Below are 23,596 nucleotides of genomic sequence, written 5' to 3'. Positions count from 1 at the left end.
ATCTGACCACCCCCTCCTTGGAAACATCCTCTTCCTCTTGGCTTGCGCACCACCACGTTCTCCTGGTGGTCCTCCCACTCCAGCCACAGCTTCTCATTCTCTTCCTCCCAGCTGGAAAGGTCAGTGTCCTTGGGCCCAGCCACCCCTCGCTCTCTGTACTCCCTCCCTGGGTGATACTATCCACACCCAGGGCATCGGTGACTCACTCATGGGTAGCACCAGGCCTATCTGCTCCTAGAAGCTTCAGGCCGCTGTGTCTGCCTGACAACCTGACACCTGCCTGGGATGGTCCTCAGGCTGGATTCATGATCTTCCCCGAACCTAGCCCTTCCTGTCCCAGGAAATGGCTGTGTTATCCTCCAAGCTGGGTAAGTCAGAAACCTGGGAGTAAGGCCCTCTCCCTCTCTGTCCCCCTCTCTCCACCCTCCACACCGGATCTATGCCTACATCCTGTCCATTCTACCTCTCACTTCCACCCACATCTCTCCAACTGGGGCCCACTCATCTCAGAGGCTCACATCTCCTGCCTGGACCCCTGCAGTACCTCCCAGCCCCTCCCCTCCCCACATCCTCTTTCCCCCCTCACCCCACCCACACTCATTTAAAAATACAAACCTTGGGCAGCCCCGGTGGCTCAGCGGTTTAGCACCGCCTTCAGCCCAGGGCGTGATTCTGGAGACCCAGGATTGAGTCCCACAGTCCCACAGTCCCACAGTCCCACAGTCCCACGTTGGGCTCCCTGCATGGAGCCTGCTTCTCCCTCTGCCTGTGTCTCTGCCTGCCTGCCTGTGTGTGTGTGTGTGTGTGTGTGCGTGTGTGCGCGTCTCATGAATAAATAAATAAAATCTTTTAAAAAATACAAATCTTAATAAATAAATAAATAAATAAATAAATAATTTTTAAATGAAAGGATAAATAAAAATACAAACCTGATTATATTATCACCTCGCTTAAAAAGCATTTGGCTCATCTTAGGAAAAGACCACGAGTTTTAACATGGCCTCCAGGCCTCTGCCTGTTTTGTCCCCTGTGTTCTTCTCAGCTTCCCCTTCATGGAGCCGTACTGCTTAGTGGTTAGCTCTGGAGCCAAACTATCTGGATTCAAATCTAAGTCCACAAAACCCCTGGTAGATGCTTCTGAATAATTGACTTATTCCTCTGTGTCCCTGTCTTCTCATCTGGAAAACGGGGATGCCGGCAGCAGTAACAACCTCATAGCACAATTGTAAAGATTACAGGAGGGACTACTTTTGAGGTTCTGAGAATGAGTCTCCCAGAATAAACACTCAGTAAACACTTGCTTGGCCTGTGTCTTACTTGCTTTCCTGGTTTCTGCACTGCAACTACACTAACCTCCCATTAGTTTCTGAAGTGTTTCATGATCCCTCCTGCCCCAGGACCTTTGCATGTGCTGTACCCACTCTGCAGTTCTCTTCTTCCCTTTGCTTTAGTCATCTTATTGCATTTTGCTCAGGTAACCTTTCCTCAGACATCTCTTCTGAATATCCAGTTAGGTCAGCTTCCTGTGTTATACATTGAGACCCACATGCTTCTCTTATCTTAGCTTATCATTTTACAACCACAGACCCTGATTATGTATTGCTGTCTGCCCTCTGTGATACTATAAACCTCAGTTTCATTTTTCTATGCTCACCTTTGTAAGCCTAGCAGCTGACAAAGTGCCCAGTACCAGACAAGTGTTCAATAAATAATTGTCGATGAGGCACTATGTAAAAAGGCAGACAGTCAGAGTTCAAACCCTAGCTCTGCCATTTTCTATCAAGTGATCTTGGGCAAGTTGTTCGTCTCAGTGGACTTATCTGTAAAGTTAAGGCATTCATGGCTTACCTCAGAGACTTCTTATGATTATAAAATGAGATGTGTGCAATAAACATAGCCCAGAAGCCGGTACAGGAAACACTTGTGAAGCACTGCTAGTCTTCATTCCTCAGGCCTGAGGATGGTCCTGGGTCCTGGGGTAAGCCAGCCTCGGTGGTGAGGCCAGTGGAAGCCATAAGCAGAAGTGTTCTGAGTGCCTCCAGGTGCAGCCAGAAGACCTGGTAGGCAGGACAGCACATGGCACTGGGCCCCTTTTGTTTCCCAGAGGTCCAGAGCAGTGTTTCTTCATGACTTCAGCCTGAGTCTCAGCAGAGCCAAGGGAAGGGTCCTTTGTCCATTTTGGGGCCGCAGCATCAGAAGGAGGAGGAGGAGGAGCTGGAGGAAGAGGAGGAAGAAGAAGAAGAAAGAAGAAGGAGAAGGAGAAGGAGAAAGAAGGAGAAGGAGAAGAAGGAGGAGGAGGAGGAGGAGGAAGAGGTGGAGGAGGAGGAGACAGCGCCCCCCTCTGGCCAGTACAGGAGGGGACCCACTGGGACAACAAGTGCAGCCCTACCGGGTAGAATTAGAATCCTGGCTCTAAGGCCCAGCCTCGGTATCTTCTAAGACGGGACATTCTTCTGTCGCCAGCCTCAGAGGAAGGCTTGGTTCATTCAAAGAGTTGACAGATTTCCTTTCATGGACTTTATCCTCCACGGGTCACTGGCTGCCCCTGAGTAAATGAGCCAGGTGGATGATAAGGCCAGGAACTCTTCTTCTTCTTCTCATAAACTTTTTATTTTGAAAGAATTACTGACTCACAAGAAGTTACACAAATAGCACAGACAGGTCCCTTGTGCCCATCGCCTCGCTTCCCCCAGTGGTGGCAACTCAGTAACTGTAGCCTATGGAAACCAGGAAAGTGATTAGCACCGAACGATTAATCATGGGATTAGCACCATAAGATTTCATCATTTCTTATGTGCACTCCTTTTGTTGTATGTCTTTGTGTATAACTCCAGACATCTTATCACATGTGAAGATTCATATAACCACCACCACAAGATCTCAAATTGCTCCATCACCTTAAAAGATATCCCTCACACTGCGCCTTCTGAGCCACACCCCTCCCTCCCCTTCCCTAATGCCTGACAGCCCTGTCAGCTCTCAATCTCTATAATTATGTCATTTCAAGAACGCTATATAGATGGAATCATAAATTATGCAATCTTTCGAGATTGGCTTTTTGGGCTTGGTGTAATGCCTTTGAGATCCATTCAAGTCCTCCTGGGTATCAATAGTTCATGGCTTGTTATTGCTAAGTAGTATATTTAAAGAGGTCTCCCAGCTGCCGGTGGAAGACGGAGGGAGGAAGACCAGTTAGGAAGCTGCTGGAGTCCAGGTAAATATCGCAAGTCAGACTTCCATCCCTGCGGGGCTCCCCGCCTCTGGAACTAGCCCTAGATGTGTCCGAGCCGGATTGGGGAGGCATTGGGGTTGTTGGAGCGCAATTGACAATAGGGGGCGCCAGAGGTCTTCTGTCCAAAGGGTGATTCTCCGCAGGGACCGCCAGGGAGGGTTGCCGGGCACTTTGGGCCGCTTGCTGTGCGTGCTAACCACAGAACTCTGGAGTCTTGCTCCCCTCCGGACCCCAGCCCCAAGCTTCAGGGCTGCCCTGAGCTCCAAGACTGGGGGAAGAGGCCGATGAGGTGCAGTGAAGGAGCTGCCGAGGGAGAGTCTCTGGCCCTCAGCCTGCCCAAGGCTGCCCATCACAGCGTGGCTCTGAGCTCAGGGCACTGGGCTGGGCCTTGGGCACCCCCCGTCCTAACCACCTTTCCCCACCCAGGACAATTGCTCTGTCCTCCCAGAGAACTCTCCCAGAACCCCGGAACAGGTGCTAATCCCCCTGTCCCCATACTCTGTCTCTCTCTTGCATACGGCCCTGCCAGCTGCCTCCCGCCATTCGCCATTCCCTGGCCCCCCAACACCAAGCTGATCCAGGGCTGGGCTGCACAAAGCCCGCTTTGTGAAACACAGAATGGGCAGTTACTGTGTGTGGCACCTGCTGGCCCGGGGCCCCGGGAAGAGAAACAGCACTCCCAGGGACTCTGGCCCCGATGGCAGAACAGTGCCGAGGTGCAGGCACAGTCTTCAAAACCTGCACTGGCCCACTGCCTTCTGAATTCTACCCACTTTTCATGATCTGAGCCCGGTCCCAGGCTCCTTGTCCTCTGGCTGCTCCATCCCTCACGTGCTGGCGGATGCCTGGATGCCCGGACACCCCACAGCTCCCCACCTCTGCGCCCTTGCTCAAGACAGTCCCTGCTCCTGCCCGGCTCTGTGTCGGTTCTCCACCTCTGTGCCCACTCCTCCAGGAAGTCTTCCCGGTGTCTAATAGCCAGTAGGTTCCAAAAGTGTGAATTCCCAGCCTCTGGGTGCCCACAACCCATGTCATGCGTACTTCCGTGACAGAATCTTCCGCGAGCAGCCTTGCCTAATAATTCATCCTTAACACACCTGTGTCCCCCAGAGACTTCTCGTTCATCTCTGAATCCTGTGAGCCTGGCACTCAGAAGCCAAGTCAAGTCTGATTGAATAAATGAGTGAATGTATCAGTTGATAGATCTTTGAAACCCTCTCTTTATGATCTGCTTCCAATCTTTTCCTCCTCTAATCGCTCCTGGGCCGCTGTTTTTGTGAGTGTTCTTTCCTCCCTGAATCTAAATGGGTGGCATTCCACCCTCTCCCCTGCCACTCTATTCCTCTCCCTAGGCAAACTCACCATGTCCCCGACAGGCCCCAAGGCCACCCTGTGGCCCAAAGCCCCACGCCCCTTGCATAACTTGCTTGTCCTTATCTGTCTTCCCCACTGTCTTTCCCAGGAAAGATAAGCTCCATCAGAGTAGGAATCTTGTCTGATTGATGGCTATGACCTCTGACAACTGGGCATGCTCAGTATTTGCGGAATGAATGAATGGGAAACTCTCTGAGGTCCTGGAACCCTTCTTTTCTTTCTTTCTTTCTTTCTTTCTTTCTTTCTTTCTTTCTTTCTTTCTTTCTTTCTTTTCTTTCTTCTTTCTTTCTTTCTTTCTTTCTTTCTTTTTTCAATGTTTTATTTTTAAGATTTTATTTATTTATTCATGAGAGACACAGAGAGAGAGAGGCAGAGACACAGGCAGAGGGAGAAGCAGGCCCAAAACAGAAAGCCTGATGTGGGACTCCATCCCTGCACTCCAGGACCATGCCCTAGGCCGAAGGCAGGTGCTAAACCGCTGAGCCACCGAGGCATCCTTTTTTTTCTTTTTTATAAGATTTTTTTAATGTTTTTTTTTTAAAGGTTTTATTTATTTATTCATGAGAGACACAGGTAGAGAGAGAAGCAGGCTCCATGCAGGGAGCCCAATGTGGGACTCAATCCCGGGACTCCAGGATCACACCCGGAGCCAAAGGCAGATGCTCAACCACTGAGCCACCCAGGCATCTCACTAGGACCCTTCAAAAGCAACATATCTCAGATTGGTTTCAACTCCTCCCATCCCACAATTTGTTTCTCCAGTCTTTGTTACCTTTTTCCTCCCAATCCTCCAACTTAGAAATCCGAGTCACACAGACATCTTTTCCTCTCTTAACACATCCATCAGACACTATGTTGCTCAGATTCTCTCTCCTGTCTTTCCAATCCTCACACCCACCCCAGTGCTTAGTACTTACACCTGGGCCTCCTCAACTGCTCCTGACTTGGGCTCTTACCTCTACTTTTACTTTTATATGAGTTGCCACCTGAACAATTTTTCTAACACATCCATCTCACTATGTCAACCCTTACTTAAGGTCCTTTTTGCATTCTTATCCCCTACTGTTGTGTTTCCCAAAGTGTAGACCTCACACAGTAGGTGGCAGATGGCATAACTACAGAAGGTTCAAGGACAAAAGGTACTGAAGGGTGATCATTAATATGGAGTTGCAGAATGAGGTAGCTATTTCTTTTTTAATTCTTTCTGACCTTAGTGTCTTTAACACTTCTTTTTTGACTTGCTAATCACTTACCAGGGATCAGGACTCTAGCCATGCTGCTAGCAGATATTAATGACATTGTCTTATTTTTATTTTACATATTTTATAGTCGCCTACTATCTATGACATGTAGTTCTGGTTTTTTTTTAGTTATGCTAATATTGGTCCATAAAATACTTTATTTGGGAAAATATATTGCAAACCATATGTCCATCAAAAGGCTAACATCCAGAATATATAAAGAACTCTTCCTTAGCAAAAAGAAAAAATAGGGCACCTGGGAGGTTCAGTTGGTTAAGCGTCTGACTCTTGATTTTGGCTCAGGTCATGATCTCAGCTCAGGTCATGATCTCAGGGTCTTGAGACCGAGTCCATGCTAGGCAGGAAGCCTGCTGAAGATTCTCTCTCTCCTTCTCCCTCTATCCTCCTTCTCTAAAAAAAGAAAAGAAAAGAAAAGAAAAATCAGTAGAAATTAAAAATCAAATAAAAAAATGAGCAAAGGGGGCACCTGGGTGGCTCTGTGGTTGAGCATCTGCCTTTGGCTCAGGTAGTGACTCTGGGGTCCTGGCACTGAGTCCCACATCAGGCTCCCCACAAGAAGCCTGCTTCTCCCTCTGTCTATGTCTCTGCCTCTCTCTCTCAGTCTCCCATGAATAAATAAATAAAATCTTAAAAAAAAAAAGAGAGAAAAATGAGCAAAGACTTAAATACTTCATAAAAAGAGGATTTATAAGTGGCTAATAAACAGATGAAAAGCTCAACCACATTAGTCATGAGAAAAATGTGAATTAAAACTACAATTTGATATCCCCATTCACCCACTAGGACTCAAATGAAAAAGACTTCCAGTATCAAATGTTGGCAAGGATGTGGAACAATTGGAACTCTGATTCACTGGTAGTAGGCTGTAAACTGTAAGTACTTTGGGACGCTGGCCAGATCTATTGAAGCAGAGCATACCCATACTACTCTCTGACCCAAGAGCTCAACCCTTGAGTTATAATTCCATTAGAAATGAGTGCAAACGTTCACCAAGAGTCATGTACAAGAATCTTCATAGCAGTTCTATTCATAACAGTCCCCAAACTGAAAACAATCTATATGTCAGCAGCAGAGTGGATTAATACATTCTGGTACATGCAAATAATGGCACACTGTATAGAAGTGAGAATGAATAAATTAAACTATACAAATGTTGAGCCACACACACAAAAAAAGAACAGTATTTATGGTTTCATTTATATGAAGTTCAAAAGTAAACAAAACTAATCTCTGCCATTACAACCGGGAGAGTGGTTGTCAGTGGGTTTGTGTCTGGGAGGAGGCATGAGGCTGGCTGCTAAGGGCCTCGGAATATTCTGGTTTTGACTTGGGTGAAAAATTACTGATTTTAACAAGAGTGAAAATTAATTGATCTGTGTACTTCCTCATAGGTATTTTATATATTGAGAAAAATCATCTAAATTTTTTAAAATTAAAACGTTTAAAGGCAAGCATTAACAAAATAAAAACCATGATAGTTCTCTTGGAGATGGAGTGCAAATGGCAAGCATTTGGGAGGCTCTGCCTTCTAGAATCAAGTCCAACTGGCCACCCTTGGCTCCTCAGATCCTATATCATGTTATGGGGCAGTTCCATATGGTGGTTAGGAGCACATATTTGGGGATCTGATGAATCTGAGTTTGAACCTGAGCTCTGCCGCTGTCTTTGGGATTTGAAACAAGTTATGTAACCTCTCTAAGCACCAGCACCTTCATCTACAAAAATCACCTTAGAGGGTGATGGGCTTGATCAATGGAATGAAGTGGTCCAGCACTGGGCACACAAGGAGGACTTGATAAATAGAACCACATCCAACTGCCCACTGCACCCCTGAACAAGCCCTGCTCTTTCATACCAAGTGTCTGTGCATGCTCTTCCCTCTTCTAGAATGCCCTTCCACCTCGTGATCACACTGTCCATCCTTTGATGCCCAGCTTAAACACCTCCTCCTTTGTGATACTCCGCTCCACATGAGATTAACCCTGCCCCCTCTTCACCATCCCACTCATGAGCACATATAGTTTATATGGTTTGCTATTTCTGGCAACTGGCTATACAAGAGGGTGTAGATACATACTTGTTACATGAAAAAATGAACAGCTCTTGGGGCACCTGGGTGGCTCAGTTGGTTAAGCATCTGCCTTTGGCACAGGTCATGATCCCAGGGTCCTGGAATCAAGCCCCACGTCGGGCTCCCTGTTCAGCAGGGAGTCTGCTTCTCCCTCTCTCCTGCTTATGCTTGCTCTCTCTCTCTCTTTTTCTCTTTCTCTCCAATAAATAAATAAAATCTTTTAGAAAAATAAATTTTAAAAAATGAACAGCTCTTGAAATGGTTCTAATTTCTATGCTGGTTCCTTTTGCGTGCTCACAAGAGTATCAACCATGTAGCCCTGCATTAGGGACCTCAACCACCTCTATGGAGAACTGGCACCACGAGATGTGTTGTGGGTGAGTGGTTATCACCATGACGTCAGCCTCAAAGGTTAGGGATGTCCCCAAATCATCCCAGTTCCCTTTACCACCCTATATGGATAGGTCACTCATGACATTGCCTCTAACTGCTACTTAACCTCTTGGTGGCCTAACAGGTTCCCCACGCCAGGCACTTGCCGTGTGAGATAGTCACACTTAGTTTTAAACTATTATAAGTTTTTAGCCAGGTAGTTGGGAAAGTGGGACAACTTGGTCAGACGTGGCCTCAGATGTGACCAAGGCCGTGGTTCCTTGGTGGTTTAGTAAATCGGGACATATCCCTTAGCAAGACAAGTCCTACAGAACCCCATTTGAAACCTATACAGCCGTCTAAGATGTGGCACCAACTCACATGCCTCTTCACCCCACCGTCCTGCCCTCCACAGTCTCCTAAGCACACAGGCACTCATGCGACAAGGCGGCTCTGCCTCATTATGGCCCTCAGCAGGGACACCTCAACTTTTCAGCCCCTGGAATGCAACCCAAAAGTACAATTACAACTAAGAGCCATGCCAGTCAGGCTAATAGATGGAAAAGACATGAATCTAGGTCCTCCTGTCTTGTAAGTAGAGACAGATCCCCAGGGAAATTCACAGTACATGGTGGGGCCTATAGTGGGGGAAGGGCACTGGAGGAGGGACACAGGGGGAGGGGCACAGGGTGGTCAGAGAAGAGGCACCAGATTTGGGGAGGAGAGATTAGAGAAGGCCTTCTGGAAGAAAGTGAATGTTTTGATTACTGATCTGTGTAAGCTTCAGGAAGGCAGAGACATCATGCTTGTCCTCAGCTGTTCCCATGGTCTGAATGTCTGTGAAAGTATCAGGTAATTGCTGAACACCTCTGTGAGGGATCAGTGGAAGCTGGCCCTTCAGGAGGTATCCTACCCTACCTAGGAAGGAGGTGCTTTGTGACCCAAGGGCTGGAGGCAGGACCAGCAGGACTTGGGAGGGAATGTGATACATCTGGGGTTGAGCCAGAGAGGAACTGGTGAGGGGCAAAGTGGGCAGGGCAGGCAGGGCAGCAAAGCCTTCCCCCTGCTTCTCTAATGAGCAATACCCACTCCTGGCACTTTGTCGGCACTTCTTTCACACCCTAAATCCTGCCTCGTGGCATATGAGTTCATTTATTAGCACTTACTAGGCACCTACTACATGCCGAGAGTGGTGCTGGAGTGGAACACCTACCATGTGCAGCGCAGGCCAGTTTCCAGAGTGATTTTCCTACCACATATCACGAGTCATCTTCACATATTGAGCACTTAGTATGTGCCAGGGGCTGGAACATAAAGCAGGCAGGACCCACGAGACCCCCCTCTCAGGGTGTGTGGAAGGATAAACTCAAATCCACAAGGTGGCCTTAGATTATGATAAATTCTGTGAAAGAGATGACCAACACGGGGATGGACAGGGAGTGACATGGAGTGACTTGGTGGGGCTGCCCTGGATGTGTGGTCAAGGAAGACCCTCCAAGAAGGTGACATCTGGGAAGTCACCAGCCATGGAAAGAGCATGGCAAGCTGTGAGCACAACAGGTACAAAGGTACTAGGGTGGGACAGTGCCTGGGGCATTGGGAAGCAGAAGAAGGTGCTCTGGATAGCTAGACGACTGGAAAGCTCCATGGGGGTAAAACAGGGAGTGGAAAGGATGGAGGGAGAAGAGGAAGCCAGCAGCCAGATTATGAAAAAGGCTTGTAGACATTTGGATTCATTCTACAATGAGATGTGAACGCATTCAAAGGGTTTGGGGAAGCGAGCTGATGTATTCTGATGGAGGGTTTTTTTTTTAAGATATTATTTATTCATTAATGAGAGACAGAGAGAGAGAGAGAGAGGCAGAGACACAGGCAGAGAGAGAAGCAGGCTCCATGCAGAGAGCCTGACATGGGCCTCAATCCCAGGTCTCCAGGATCAGGCCCTGGGCCGCTGAGCCACCCTGGGTGCCCCCGATGGAGGTTTTCAATGAAATCACAGGCCGAGCTGGAGGCAGCAATGGTGGAAGACCTTCACTGGCTTAAGATCTACATGAGAGGGGCTCCTGGGCAACTCAATGGTTGAGCATTTGCCTTTGGCTCAGGTCATGATCCTGGGGTCCTGGGATCAATTCCCACATCAGGCTCCCCTCCGGAAGCCTGCTTCTCCCTCTGCCTATGTCTCCGCCTCTTTCTGTGTCTCTCATGAATAAATAAATAAAATCTTAAAAAAAAAAAAAAAAAAAAAAGATCTACAAGGGAGGCAAGACTGTCAGAACCATCTGCAAAAAGCCTTGGTTTCTCTTCCAAACCTGTTTCGGCCCATCTTTCCCATCTCAGAAAACAAACGGGCACCACCACACACCCTCCTGTTCCAGCCAAAAATCTCTAAGTCCACCTTATCCTTTCTCTACCCCACCAACACCCAACCAGTTCTGTCCCTGTCTGCACCAGGAAAATGGAGCAGTTTCCAGGTGCGGCAGAGGACCCATCCGAGGGAAGGTGTGCCCAGGCAGACTGTTGGGGGGGTCTCAGGCACCTCCCTTGTCTCCGTGCAGGTGGGGAGAAAGCAGAGAGCTGGCTTCCGCCACCGTTAGGCTCTGTCAGGCAAAAATGACAAGGGAGGGGCAGGGAACAAGAGTCAGGTTTTTTGCAATAATCAAAGTGGTAGACCTTGGACCTCAAGGCAAGGGCAGGGTGATGGCCGCTGAGTGAATGGGAGAGTCCCTGGGTGGGGGGTTATAGAAGGAGCCTACTGAGAGGAGGTGAGCTGGAAGGATAAGAGGCGTGGGCAGGGTGGAAATCCAGGGATGGTACTGTTAGCACCGAGGACAGGTCTAGGCTGTGACTGTGGGAGTGGGCAGCTGGGCAGAATGGAGAAAGTCGTTTCTGGAGGTGAGGAGGTTGGGGTACTGACGGGGCATGGTGTGAGTGCTAGAGTCACAGGGGAGGAGGCTGGGGTGGAAAGCAGGCAGTGAGCACCCCCAGAATGCAGGGGAGTGGGGGGGAGGTGGTGGATGCTGGCACCTGCAGGCAGGGGCCTGGGAGATTGCCGGTTCATCGTGCATAGTCAAATGATCCAGGGGCTCGAGGGAGGAAGGGGGACAAGGAATGGTTTCTAAGACAGATAGGAAAACCAGAAGGATGCCCACCTCTACCTCCCAGCCCGGAGCTGCCTCCTCTTGGGGGATGCTGGGAAGTCTTCCCCAGGGCCAGGAAGTGGAGGGGATACCCTGGAACCCCAGGGTCCCCAGAAAGGGCTGCAAAGGGCTCGAGAGAGAGGCCTGGACAGGGAGGTGGGCCAAGCTGACATTTGGCACACCTCTCAACTAACAGAGGTAGAAGAAAGAGCCAGCTGGGCAGCAAGGTGACAGGAAGAGAAGGATGTGGAAACCGTGCGTTTCGGTAGCAGAGGGCTCTGTGGAGGGAGGAAGGGTCCCCAGCAGGGCAGAAGTTAACTAGCTTGGAACAGGGGTTAAAACGAGCTTTTCTAGAACTGCAGAACAATCTCCCCAGGCCCCCTCCCTCCTTACCCCACTCTTGGGGGAGGGAGTCCCCTCCCAGCCAGGCCGGAGGCTGCACAGACTCAGATGCAAGTACCTGAAGGGCCCAGAGAGGGCAGGCCCCCTGTCTCCCCACCCCTGCTCCTTTACAGATAACCTCTGTGGGCAGCAGAGGGGCACTGCCTAACAGCGCAGGTGCAGAAATGCTCCTCAACCACGAGGAGGGTCGGTGGGGAGCCTCGGTCACTAGATTAGCCATCAGGCACCCCTGCAGTCTCCCCACTGTGTTTGCTGGGGAGAAAGCAGGTGCCTCCCAGAGGGCCATGACTACCTTATCCCTGTGTGCAGGTGGGACCTGGTTAACAGTACTGCCACCTTCCTCCCGACACGCTCCCATGGCGCTCCAGCTTGGGGAGGAAACAGAGAAGATACTGGCCTTGTGGCCCACCATTTTGGTTGTTACAGAACAGTAATCCTTACAGTGTCACAGATTGAAGCTCTGGTGTTTCCAGTCAAAATCTGAAGAATGGGAAGGTATAGGACAATCTCAGGGGAAGCTCTGACCAACTCAATCCCCTCACTGTCCGTTCCCCAGCGCTCACTGGGCAGGAGTGGGGCTAGACCCTGGGATACAAGGGGTGAGGCCCGGTCCTCAAACTGGGGGATTTCCCAGACTGACAAGTGATCAGTGTGCCAGAGCCAGTGTTGGGGAACACAAGGTGGGAGGGGGGTGGCTATGGGAACTCCAAGGAGGTGCCCCTTCTGCTTGGAGGCCCAGAAGCCCAGATATGCTCATAGGCTGGGAATCTTCATGGAGCCTGGGCCAAGGGCCAGCAGGAAGCCTGGATTTATCTTCCTGGTCTGAAGAGACTCAACCTGTGACAGCCAATAATGCTGACAATCCCCATAATCCCCACTTGAGCTTCAGCAACATACTCGGCATGAGCGCTACTCCACCCTCTCTAGTCACCACCAACGCCTCTGATGGATAGGCCTCATCCATGGGGCATTTCACAGAGAAGCAAGCAGTGCTTAGTCTACAGTTGGTCTGATCTCACAGTAACAGACACACAATCCATCCATTTACTTCCCTCGTGAGTGTTTACTGAGCACCTACTATGTGCCAGACACTGTTGTAAGTACTGGAGATGTAGTAGAATTCAACACAGATAAACCCCTATAAGCTCCTGCCTTCATGAAGTTCCTACTCTACTGGAAGCTAAGTAACAAAGAAATAAAGGAAACATAGATTAGAGAGTGGGTGTGCTTTAACAGGCCAGATCATTGGTTCCTTCTAACCCGATGACCCTGAGAACACTCTGCCCATGCTGGAGCCCATAGGAAGGGAGGGTGCTGACTCAAGAGGTGGGGGCAGCCCCCAGAGCCAAAGCCTCTCATTATTATGAGCTCAGATTTGGGGGGGGGGTCTCTGGCCCTCCAAACCCATCCATCTCCGAAGATCATAATAACATTGAGTTTCTGGGCCTGCAAGCCACATAGGGCCAGTCAAGCTTCCACTCCTCAGTGGGCCCTGATTGAGGAGCTTCCAGCATCCTGGCAGGCACCCCCGGCTCATCCCTTTCTAAGTGCAGCTCCCCCCACTGTCTATAGCTGATGCTCATTGGCAGCACAGACCTTGGCCGGGACTGTTGGCACCTACGTGCAGCCTTCCTTACAATATGGTAGACTTTGTACCATTCACATGGCAGCTCAGAGCTCCAATGATGAATGTCCCTGGAGAACTTGAAGGAAGCTGAAGTGTCCACCCGACCTCGCCTGGGAAGCCCTATCACAGCACTTCTATCTTACCCTACTGTCACCATACTCTCTCTAAGGCTGGTTCAGCTTCAAGAAGAGAAGACACAGACCCCAGTTCTCAATGGGTGCAGTGCCAAAGAATTTGTGGACGTGTTTTTTTTTTTTTTAAGATTTTATTTATTTATTCATGAGAGACAGAGAGAGGGAGGCAGAGACACAGGTAGAGGGAAGAGAAATAGGCTCCGTGCCTAGAGCCCAACACAAGACCCGATCCCGGGACTCTGAGATCACGCCAAGCTCCAAAGGCAGACGCTCAACCGCTGAGCCACCCAGGCATCCCTGTGGACATGTTTTAGAACTGCCACACATGGCTAGGAGTGGTGGCACCAGGTGAACTTGGGATGTCTGATGGCAGTCTCCACATTAGGGCACAGGACTTCATGTGATCCCAGACCACTGGGAAAGAGAAGCAAGGGTCCTCACTAAGGCAGTGGATGTGGGCATAGAGAGGAGACAAAGGGGACACTATCCAGGTGGAAACTCTGTCCTGTCTGTCATGGACATCTCTAGTGTGGACACACAGAGGACTGGGGACCACTGGGCTGGATGGGGGTGTGTATGTTCACAGAGCCACTTCTGGGTGGCAGGGGTGGGGGTGGGGGACTGAATCGGTGCCTAGTACCGGGGAGAAGGGAGGAGGGCCCTGCCCTCAGTGAGCCTGGACAGGTCACCAGCCAAACTTCTCAGAGTTTTCAAGAGGAGCTGGTGAGAGCGCATTAGAGATATCAGATCCCTGCCCAGAGTGTAGCCACCACGGTGAGATTTGGGAAGTGAAACTTTTTCAAGGCCAAATTTCTCGTTTGTTGTTTGAGGTTGGCTTTCAGCGGCCACCCTGCTCCGAGCTGCTGACAGAGGCCTGGAGCCTGAACTGCCCAGAAACTTGCCTGGGGGATGTGGGAGAAGGGCAGACCGTTGGCTCCCAGGTGACCCCTCCTTGGGGATTCCCAGTGGGGAGAAGGCTGGTGAACGCCATGGGGGCTGCGGCCCAGAGGGGGCAGGGCAGGGACTCTGGCCTGGGAGTCAGCCTGGGTATTGGTGGCAGCTCCACCAGGAAAGAGCTGTGTGACATTCAGAAGGCACTTCCCTCTCAAGAGCTTAGTTTCCTCATCCACCAAATGTCAAGACAGTTGATCTTTAAAGGCGCTCCCCTCCACTGACATCACGAGTTCACTTGCCCTCTCCAGAGACACCAGTTCACCCCAAACCCCTTCTCTTAGCCCCCACCCAGAGCCTGCTAACTGGACAAACACACAGGAGATGTTCCTAAAGATGAGGTCTTGGATTCAGCCTAGATCCACCTCGATCTCAGGCAGAGTTTCTCCCAAGCTGGACCTGACCCCCTCCTACCTCACCCCATTCCCAGGGAGGATGAGGAGAGTGTGGATGGCCTGGGGGCAGGGGTCAGCACTGCTGTAGAAAGCACTGTGCACATTGACTCTCCTTCCCAGGGATCAGGAGCACCTGTCCCAGCATCTCTCCGTGTCCCCTAGCACGTGTCCAGCCACCCACCAGGCAGGAAACAGGGCAGGAGTGGGAGGGGAAAGATGGAAAAGTCTCAGGCTTGGGTGCCCACCCAGCTTGTCCTTACAGCTCAGATGTCTCCTAGGGGCTTGTCACAATGCTTATTAATCACATGGGGTAATTCATGCTTAATATGCATTCTCCTTGTCACACTGGAAGCTCCATGAGGTAGGGACTCGTTCTGATTCACTGCTTTATCCCCAAAGCTTGGAACTATGATTTGCATGTAGGAGATGCCCAATAAATAACTGTTAAGTTATTTAAGTGAATGAATGAATGAATGCTTTCAAAGTGCTTTTAATCTACTGTGGAAAGACGAGGCACATACAAATACTATGATAAAAAGCTTTTTTTGTCATTCAACATTTATTATTAGTATACCAGCTAACCACGGTGCCTGGGTGGCTCAGTTAAGCGGACAACTCTTAGTTTCGGCTCAGGTCACGATCTCAAGATCCTGGGAATCAAGCCCCAGGTCAGGCTCTGTGCTCAGCGTGGAGGGAGTGTGCTTCAGATTCTCTCTACCTCTTCCTCCAGCTCATGCATGCACATTCTCTCTCTCTCTCTCTCTCTCTCTCTCTCTCAAATAAATAAATCTTTTTTTAAAATACCAGCTAACAAAAAAAAAAAAAAAAAACCCAGCTAACATACACCAGGGACTAACTAACTCTGTGCCAGACTAAAGTTGCCAGATTTGGCAAATAATTTAAATATAAGACACCCAGTTAAATTAGAATTTCAAGTAAATAAATAATTTTTCTTAGCATAGGTAAGTCCCATGTAATCTGGGTGTCTTGCATTTTATCCAAACCAGGTCACATTCTCTAATTCTCACACCAACCCTGCGGGACATTATTACTAACATGCCCCTTTACAGATGAGGAAACAGAGGCACAAGAGGGATAAGTAACCTGTCAGAGCTCACACTGCTGCCAAGTGGCCAAGTCAAGGCTAGATCCTGAGCACCTGGAGCTTCGGGTCAGTCTGCTAATCACCACCTTCTCTTGTATCCCAACAAATGCCCATAAGTGGTAGGCATGGGGCTGGGCTCTGAGACCCCAGAGGGAAAGATCAGCTCTGGCTGGCGGGGGGGTGGGGGGGTGGGGGGGGTCGGGGGAAGATCCAGAAAAGCTTCCCAGAGGAGGGACAGGAAAGGAGGCGGGACACAAAGTGGACAGAGTCCTGGGGGAGGCAAGTCAGAGAAGAGAGAGCAACTCAGACTCCAACTGCCAGCCCATTCTCAGCTGTGCCCCAGCTCTCTGAGCCTTGACTCTGGTGCTCCATAAAATGGGCACAGCACAGACCCACAGTGTCTCATCTAAACTCCTGGAAGTTGGGACGCCTGGGTGGCTCAGCAGTTGAGCATCTGCCTTAGGCTCAGAGCCTGATCCTGGAGTCCCAGAATTGAGTCCCACATAGGGCTCCCTGCATGGAGCTGCTTCTCCCTCTGCTTCTCTCTGTGTGTGTATGTGTGTGTCTCATGAATAAATAAAATAAAATAAAATCTTTTTTAGGGATCCCTGGGTGGCTCAGCAGTTTAGTGCCTGCCTTTGGCCCAGGGCGTGATCCTGGAGTCCTGGGATTGAATCCCACATCAGGCTTCCTGTATGGGGCTTGCTTCTCCCTCTGCTTCTCTGTGTGTGTGTGTGTGTCTCTCATGAATAAATAAATAAAAATCCTTTAAAAAAAATAAATAAAATAAAATCTTTTTTTAAAAATTAAAAAAATAAACATAAACTTCTGGAAGTCCAATGGGTTTTGGAATCTGGATTTTTTCTGGTTTTATTTTTAATATTTTATTTATTTATTCATGAGAGACACAGAGAGGCAGGGGGAGAAGAAGTAGGCTCCCCACGGGGAACCCGATGTGGGGACTCGATTCCAGGACCCCGGGATCACGACCTGAGCCAAAGGCAGATAGATGCTCAACCACTGAGCCACCCAGGTGCCCCATTCTCTGGTTTTAGAAAGGAAAATCAGTGCATCGATTGTATATTATGTAGCTCCTCCAGGGGACCTGGGACAGCATCTTGTACTCAGGTGCATTTCCGCAGTAAAATCTGTAAGCACCCACGTTCTGTGGGATAAATAAGGACTGCAACCTAGTCACATGTCCTTTCGGGTCAGGTTTTGCCATCCTGTAAATCTGGCTTTCAGGCATTTCGGGATTCTTGAACTGGGGACAAGGGAGAAGAAGGCACCCATCCTCTCCAGGGCCGGTGGGTCGTCCCCCTCCCCTCCCGCCACCCCACCCCACCGCCCTGCAGAAAGGGCGCTGGTCCCCAGGCTTCCCTTGCGCTCCTTCCCGAGCCGCCTACGAGGGGCCGGGAGGAGCCCGGCGCTGGCTGGTGCGCGCGGAGGCGGCTACAGAGTTTCCAAATAGGAAAAGCGGCTGCGGGCCCGGGACGCGGCGGGGCGTTCCCCGGCTGCCTGCGCCCTGAGTCACCCGGTAGGCAGCAGGCGGCGCAGGAATGCGGCGGGGGCCCGGCGCCCCGGGGGCGGGGGGTTGCGCGGCGAGGGCACAGCAGCGCTCAGCCTCCGGGGACTAAGCGACACCCGCCCTGCGGACCCCTGGGGTACGCGCGCTGCCCTGCGCTGCAGAGAGGACGCGCCCCCACCCGCCCCGCTCGGCCCTCCCCGCCAGCGCTCCTCCTCGAAGGGCGCCCTTGCTCCCTGGGCCTCCGAAGGGGATGTGGGGAGAAATAGTACAACTTCCTAGTCTCTTTCTTTGTATTTCATCCTTTAAAAATTTTCTTTCAAACATGTAGTATATTCACATATTCTAAGTATCTTTCTCACCTGAGAAAGGTAGATACCAGGGTCTCCAAGAAAGATTTGTACACCCATCTGGGTAGAAACATTATTCTCAGTATCCAAAAGGTGAAAGCACAGGGGTCCATGGAGAAATGAAAGAATAAACAAAATGTGGTATATATAAAATGCGGTGGAATATTATTCAACCTTAAAAAGGAAGAAAATTTAAAAAAAAAAAAAAGGAAGCAAATTCTGACACCTGCTGCAGGATGGATGAACCTCGAGGACATTATGCTAAGTGAGAGTATTCGGTGACATAGAGGCAGATGTTGGAGGATTCCACTTCTAGAAAGTGACTAGAGTGGGGACACTGGTGTTTAGTGGGCACAGAGCTCTGGCTTGGAAAGGTGGGTGACTCCTAGAGGGGGACAGCGGGAGGACTACACAGCAGTGTGAATGTGCAGGATGTCGCTGAGCGGGATACCTCAGAAGGGTTAAAATGGTAAACTTCAAGCTATATGTGTTTTACTACAAATTTTTTTCAGAAAAGAAGAAGAATGTAAAGGTGCAAAAGTCAGTCCTCTACCTCCTGTCCAGCAGCCATGCAGTTCCTTACCCCAAGCCCCCTAATGTCACCATCAGTTTTGTGTATCCTTCCAGAGAGAAGCTATACATATACAAGCAAGTCCATCTGACATGCATCCTATAAATGTGTAAGTATAAACATGAATACAACATATCTATGCACACTTTTTCTTTTTTAAAAAGTGTAGACAGCAGCATACTCACACTTTACCTTTTCCACTTTCTATACAGATGAACTTCCTCATTTTGCTTTTTTTTTTTTTTTTTTTAATGGCTAAAAAAAAAAAAATTGGCTATGGGGTGCCTGGGTGGTTAAGCCTTGAAGTCTGCTTGGGATTCTCTCCCTCTGCCTCTCCCCGCTGCACACACACTCTCTAAATACATACATACATACATACATACATACAATCTTTTTATTTTTTTAAAGACTGTATGTATTTATTTGAGAGAAAGAGAATGAGCAGTAGAGGGGCAGAGTGAGAACAGGCTCCCCACTGAGCAGGGAGACAGATGTGGGAATTGATTCCAGGACTCCAGGATCATGACCTGAGCCAAAGGCAGATGCTTAACCAACTGAGCCATCCAGGTGCCCCAAAGACAATCTTTTTTTAAAAAATGGCTTCACTGTGCTCACTTTAGGAGCACATATACTAAAAACAGCTTTGCCGATAGAATTTGCACAAAACTCACCCACTGTAAGTATACTGTACAATGATTTTTAGTAAACTTACAGAATTGTGCAGTTTTGAGTACAATCGATTTTCAAATACTTCCATCATCCCTAAAGTTCCTTTGGGTCCTTTAAAGTTTAATCCTCACCCCCACCCCTCACCCCACTAACCATCGAGCTGCTTCCTCTCACTATGGCTTGCCTTCTCTGGAAATTTCATATGGTCATTTGTGTCTGGTTTCTTTTACTAAGCATCATGTCTTTGAGATTTATCCATGTGGTAGCATGTTTAATGAGTTTACTCCTGAGTAGTATTCCATTGTATGGGTATTTCACATTTTGTTTATCCACTCACAAACTGATGGATATTAGGATGTTCACAGGATTTTTGTTGTTGTTTTTTTTTTAAGGATTTTATTTATCTATTCATGAGAGACACACAGAGAGAGGCAGAGACCAAGCAGGGGGAGAAGCAGCCTCCATGCAGGGAGCCTGACGTAGGACTCGATTCCAGGACTCCAGGATCACACTCTGGGCTGAAGGCAGGGGCTAAACTGTGAGGCCACCTAGGGATCCCCTGTTCACAGGTTTTTATAATGTGAATGATGCTGCTATGAGCACTCGCAGACAAGTCTTTGTGGTGCCCATGTTTTTATTCCTCTTGGGTGGATAGATACCTAGAAGCATTGCTGCGACACGTGATCAGTTTTTGTTTAACTTTTTAAAAAACTGTGAAACTGCTTTCCAAAGCAGTGGCACCTATTTACATTCTCCCCAGTGGTGGATGACCATTCTAAATTGCCCACATCCTCGACAGCACTTGTTATGATCTTTTTGATTCTAGAGGGTGTGAAGGGGTATCGCATGTGGTTTTAATTTGCATTTCCCTGATAAAAATGAAACGGAGCATATTTGTGTGCTTATTGACCATTTGTATATCTTCTCCAATAAAATGTCTACTCAATCTTTTGTCCATTTTTTTTAAAAGATTTATTTATTTATTTATTTATTTATTCATTCGAGAGAGAGAGAGAAAAAAACGCATAGACACAGGCAGAGGAAGAAGCAGGCTCCATGCTGGGAGCCTGACGCGGAACTCGATCCCGGGACTCCAGGATCACACCCTGGGCCAAAGGCAGGCGCTGAACCGCTGAGCCACCCAGGGACCCCTCTTTTGTCCATTTTTAACTTCAGTTGTCCTCTTATTGTTGAGTTACAAGACTTCATTCCTTTTTTAAAAAAGATTATTTATCTATTTATTCATGAGAGACAGAGAGAGAGAGACAGAGATATAGGCAGAGGGAGAAGCAGGCTCCCTGCGTGGAGCCCAATGTGGGACTCTACCCCAGGACTCCAGGATCATGCCCTGAGCCAGAGGCAGGCGTTCAACCACTGAGCCACCCAGGTGTCCCAGATTTTATTCTTTTTTATTTTATTAGTTTTTAATTTTTTTTTAAATTTATGATAGTCACACAGAGGAGAGAGAGAGAGAGAGAGGCAGAGACACAGGCAGAGGGAGAAGCAGGCCCCATGCACTGGGAGCCTGACATGGGATTCGATCCCAGGTCTCCAGGATCGCGCCCTGGGCCAAAGGCAGGCGCTAAACCACTGCGCCACCCAGGGATCCCAGATTTTATTCTTTTTTATAGCTCAGTTGTGTTCCGTTGTATGGATGAGGCATAATTCGTTTGTTTCTTATTGAAATCTCTTTAAAATTGTCATTTTATGTGTAATTTTATAAAAATATATATAATTTCACAGTGAGCATACTATATTAGTGTAATAGTATATGTTCCTGACATAAATAAGTAAATAAATACATTTGGGGGATATAGCCTAAAATTATTTTCCTGAAAGGGTATCAGTAAAGTTTGGAGAGCCCTGGCCTGAGCCTTGATCCTCCTGCCGGCTGGCCTCACCTCATCCTTCAGGCCTGTTCCAGCCATCCTGAGCTTGCTTTGGATGCCCTCGGCCCCTGCACCCTGTCCTGGCCTCCCTTGGCCTGCGTCTGCCCAGCGACATGGCTTCACGCGCAGTCTAAGCTCAGTTGCTCCGAGGGACCAGACTCTGCTGGTCATTTCCTCTCCCCCTGGTTGGTTGGTTGGTTGGTTGGTTCCTTCATCTTCTTCATTTTGACCATCATCATCGCCACCATTTATTGCAGATGTACCTTATGCCCGGATCAAACATTTCATCCTCCGACCAAGCTCGTGAGGTGGAGCTTCTTTGTGGCATCTTGCTGAAGAGGAAGCAGAGGCTCAGGTGGGCTACATGTCTTGTCCTTAAGGGTTGGCAATGGAATTCAAGCACAGGTTGACTAACTCCAAAGCTCATACCTGTGGCTGGTCCATGACCCTACCCTGGAGGGATTTCCTCTGATTCTTGGCAGACATCTCGGAGTTATCTCTGATGAGGGCAGTGTCAGGGGAGGACCTGAGAAATGGTAACCCGCTCATCCCAGGCCAGGGCAGCTGCGGAGCAGGTACTATTTGGGGCAGGACAGGGGTAAGGTAGGAGAGCCTGAGGTCCCCAGAGCGTGGGCACCTCTGCCCTCTTCCCACCCCAGCCTCAGGCTCAGCTCACAGGGTGGGAGAGAGGAGGTGAAGCCCAGAGTATGGGGGATGTAAGAGGTACTCGGGCTTTCTGAACTTTGTGAGGAAAAAGCTAAGCTCTATAATTACACTTGGTGCTTTCACTTTCCCTGTTTCTCAGTGAGCTTTTCTTTTCTTTTTTTTTTTTTAAGGTTTTATTTATTTATTCATGAGAGACAGAGAGAGAGAGAGAGAGAGGCAGAGACACAGGCAGAGGGAGAAGCAGGCCCCATGCAGGGAGCCCGAGGTGGGACACGATCCCAGGACTCCAAGGATCACGCCCTGGGTCAAAGGCAGGCGCCAAACTGCTGAGCCACCCAAGGATCCCCTCAGTGAGCTTTTCTATTGGAAAACTCTAGCCTTGTCTGAGCTGAACCAAAGGAGAAGGGATCTGTGGGCACCCAAGGGGATGGGGAAGGACAAGGGGTCAGGCCCCCTCTGACAAACAGTATCAGCTCTCAGGAGCTCACATCTGATGACTCCATCATTGGTTCCAGAAACATGCATGAATGCCTCCCTGGTGTTCAATCCATACCCCTTGACCTGGCATTCAAGGCCTTTCCCTCTTTCAGCTTCAGCCTTTGCTCCTCTCTATGCTAAACCCTCTGCCCAGAATCTTCTTTCTTCTCCAACTCCCCAGATCTAACATTCAAATGGCAGTCATCCTTCAAGGCCCAACCCAGATGCATCCTCTTCCATGAAGCCTTCCTTGATCCCCTTAACTAAAAATGATATCTCCAGGACACTTGGGTGGCTCAGTGATTGAGCATCTGCCTTCGGCTCAAGGTGTGATCCGGGAATCTGGAGATCATATCCCATATCAGGCTCCCTGCGGGGAGCCTGCTTCTCCATCTACCTGTCTCTGCCTCTCTCTGTGTGTCTCTCATGAATAAATAAATAAAATCTTTAAAAAAATAAAAATAAAAGAGACATCTCCTTCCTCTGAACTCCCACAGCCCCTGGTTCATACCTTTCAGAGGGCACATTTCATTGTTCTGTCAACAGTAGGCACTGTTACCCCACTCCTCATTCATCTTCCTTCAGATCATAGCACCCCAATCTTCCCCTAGATTTGGCATGTGATCCAGAAGAAGCTGACTGCACCCAAGGATCCAGAGAGGGGCCTATGACCCAGGCCTAGCAGCCAAAGCATCACATGTTCTCTTCAACACCCCCATCCCCATCCCCAACAGAGATTGGTTCAAGATCAGGCCTGGGACCCAGAGTCAGTTAAATCAGGGTTTTTCTGGTATGACCAGGAGATGGACCCATCTTTTCAGGTGAGACTGACAAACACAGAATATAGTCCTAGGAGAATGAAGCCAAAACAAAGAAAAGCAGAGCCAGGCAGATTGCATACAAGGCCTTGGAGTCAGCCGAGCCTGAAGCTGGATTTTTTTTTAGACATGGGGACAAAATACTCTTTTTTTGAGTTGGTTCAGTTTGATTAACTCAAAGCATGGACTTAAGGTAACAGAGAAGTTAGGGGGCTAACAAAAAGATAAAGATGTCAGCTTTGATAAACTTACTTTGAATTCTGCAATCAGAACATCTAAAGAGTCCATGTTAATTTTGGCACACACACACATCACACACATTATTTCAAAAAATAGTGTTTAAAAAGAAGATAGTATTTCAGGGGCACCTGGGTGGCTCAGTGGGTTGAACATCTGACTCTTGGTTTTGGCTCAGGTCCTGATCTCATGGGTCGTGTGATCAAGCCCTATATCAGGCTCCACGCTGAGCAGGAATCTTCTTGGGAAATTCTCTCCCTTTGCCCCTCCTCCTGCTTGCTCACTCTCGCTCTCTCTCTCCAAAATAAATAAATCTTTTATTTTTTTAAAAT

At 48.9% G+C, this 23,596-nt stretch overlaps 1 long non-coding RNA gene across 3 annotated transcripts; it reads left to right on the top strand.

The window, feature by feature from the left end:
• Positions 1-17,277: 17,277 nt before the first annotated feature.
• Positions 17,278-21,422, top strand: LOC140607548 (uncharacterized). Of its 3 annotated transcripts, none has more exons than XR_012009518.1 (3): positions 17,278-17,369; positions 18,450-18,617; positions 21,324-21,422. It is a non-coding gene; the product is annotated as an uncharacterized lncRNA (long non-coding RNA). The 3 variants fall into 3 exon arrangements; XR_012009520.1 differs by lacking the exon at positions 21,324-21,422 and adding an exon at positions 19,570-20,040; XR_012009519.1 differs by lacking the exon at positions 17,278-17,369 and adding an exon at positions 17,463-17,599.
• The last annotated feature ends 2,174 nt before the right edge of the window (positions 21,423-23,596 follow it).

This window comes from Canis lupus, chromosome 16 (genome assembly GCF_048164855.1).
Source record: "Canis lupus baileyi chromosome 16, mCanLup2.hap1, whole genome shotgun sequence".
Classification (NCBI taxonomy): Eukaryota; Metazoa; Chordata; class Mammalia; order Carnivora; family Canidae; genus Canis; species Canis lupus.
The sequence above is the reverse complement of the archived record's forward strand: the minus strand, read 5'-3'. Positions and strand labels throughout refer to the sequence as shown.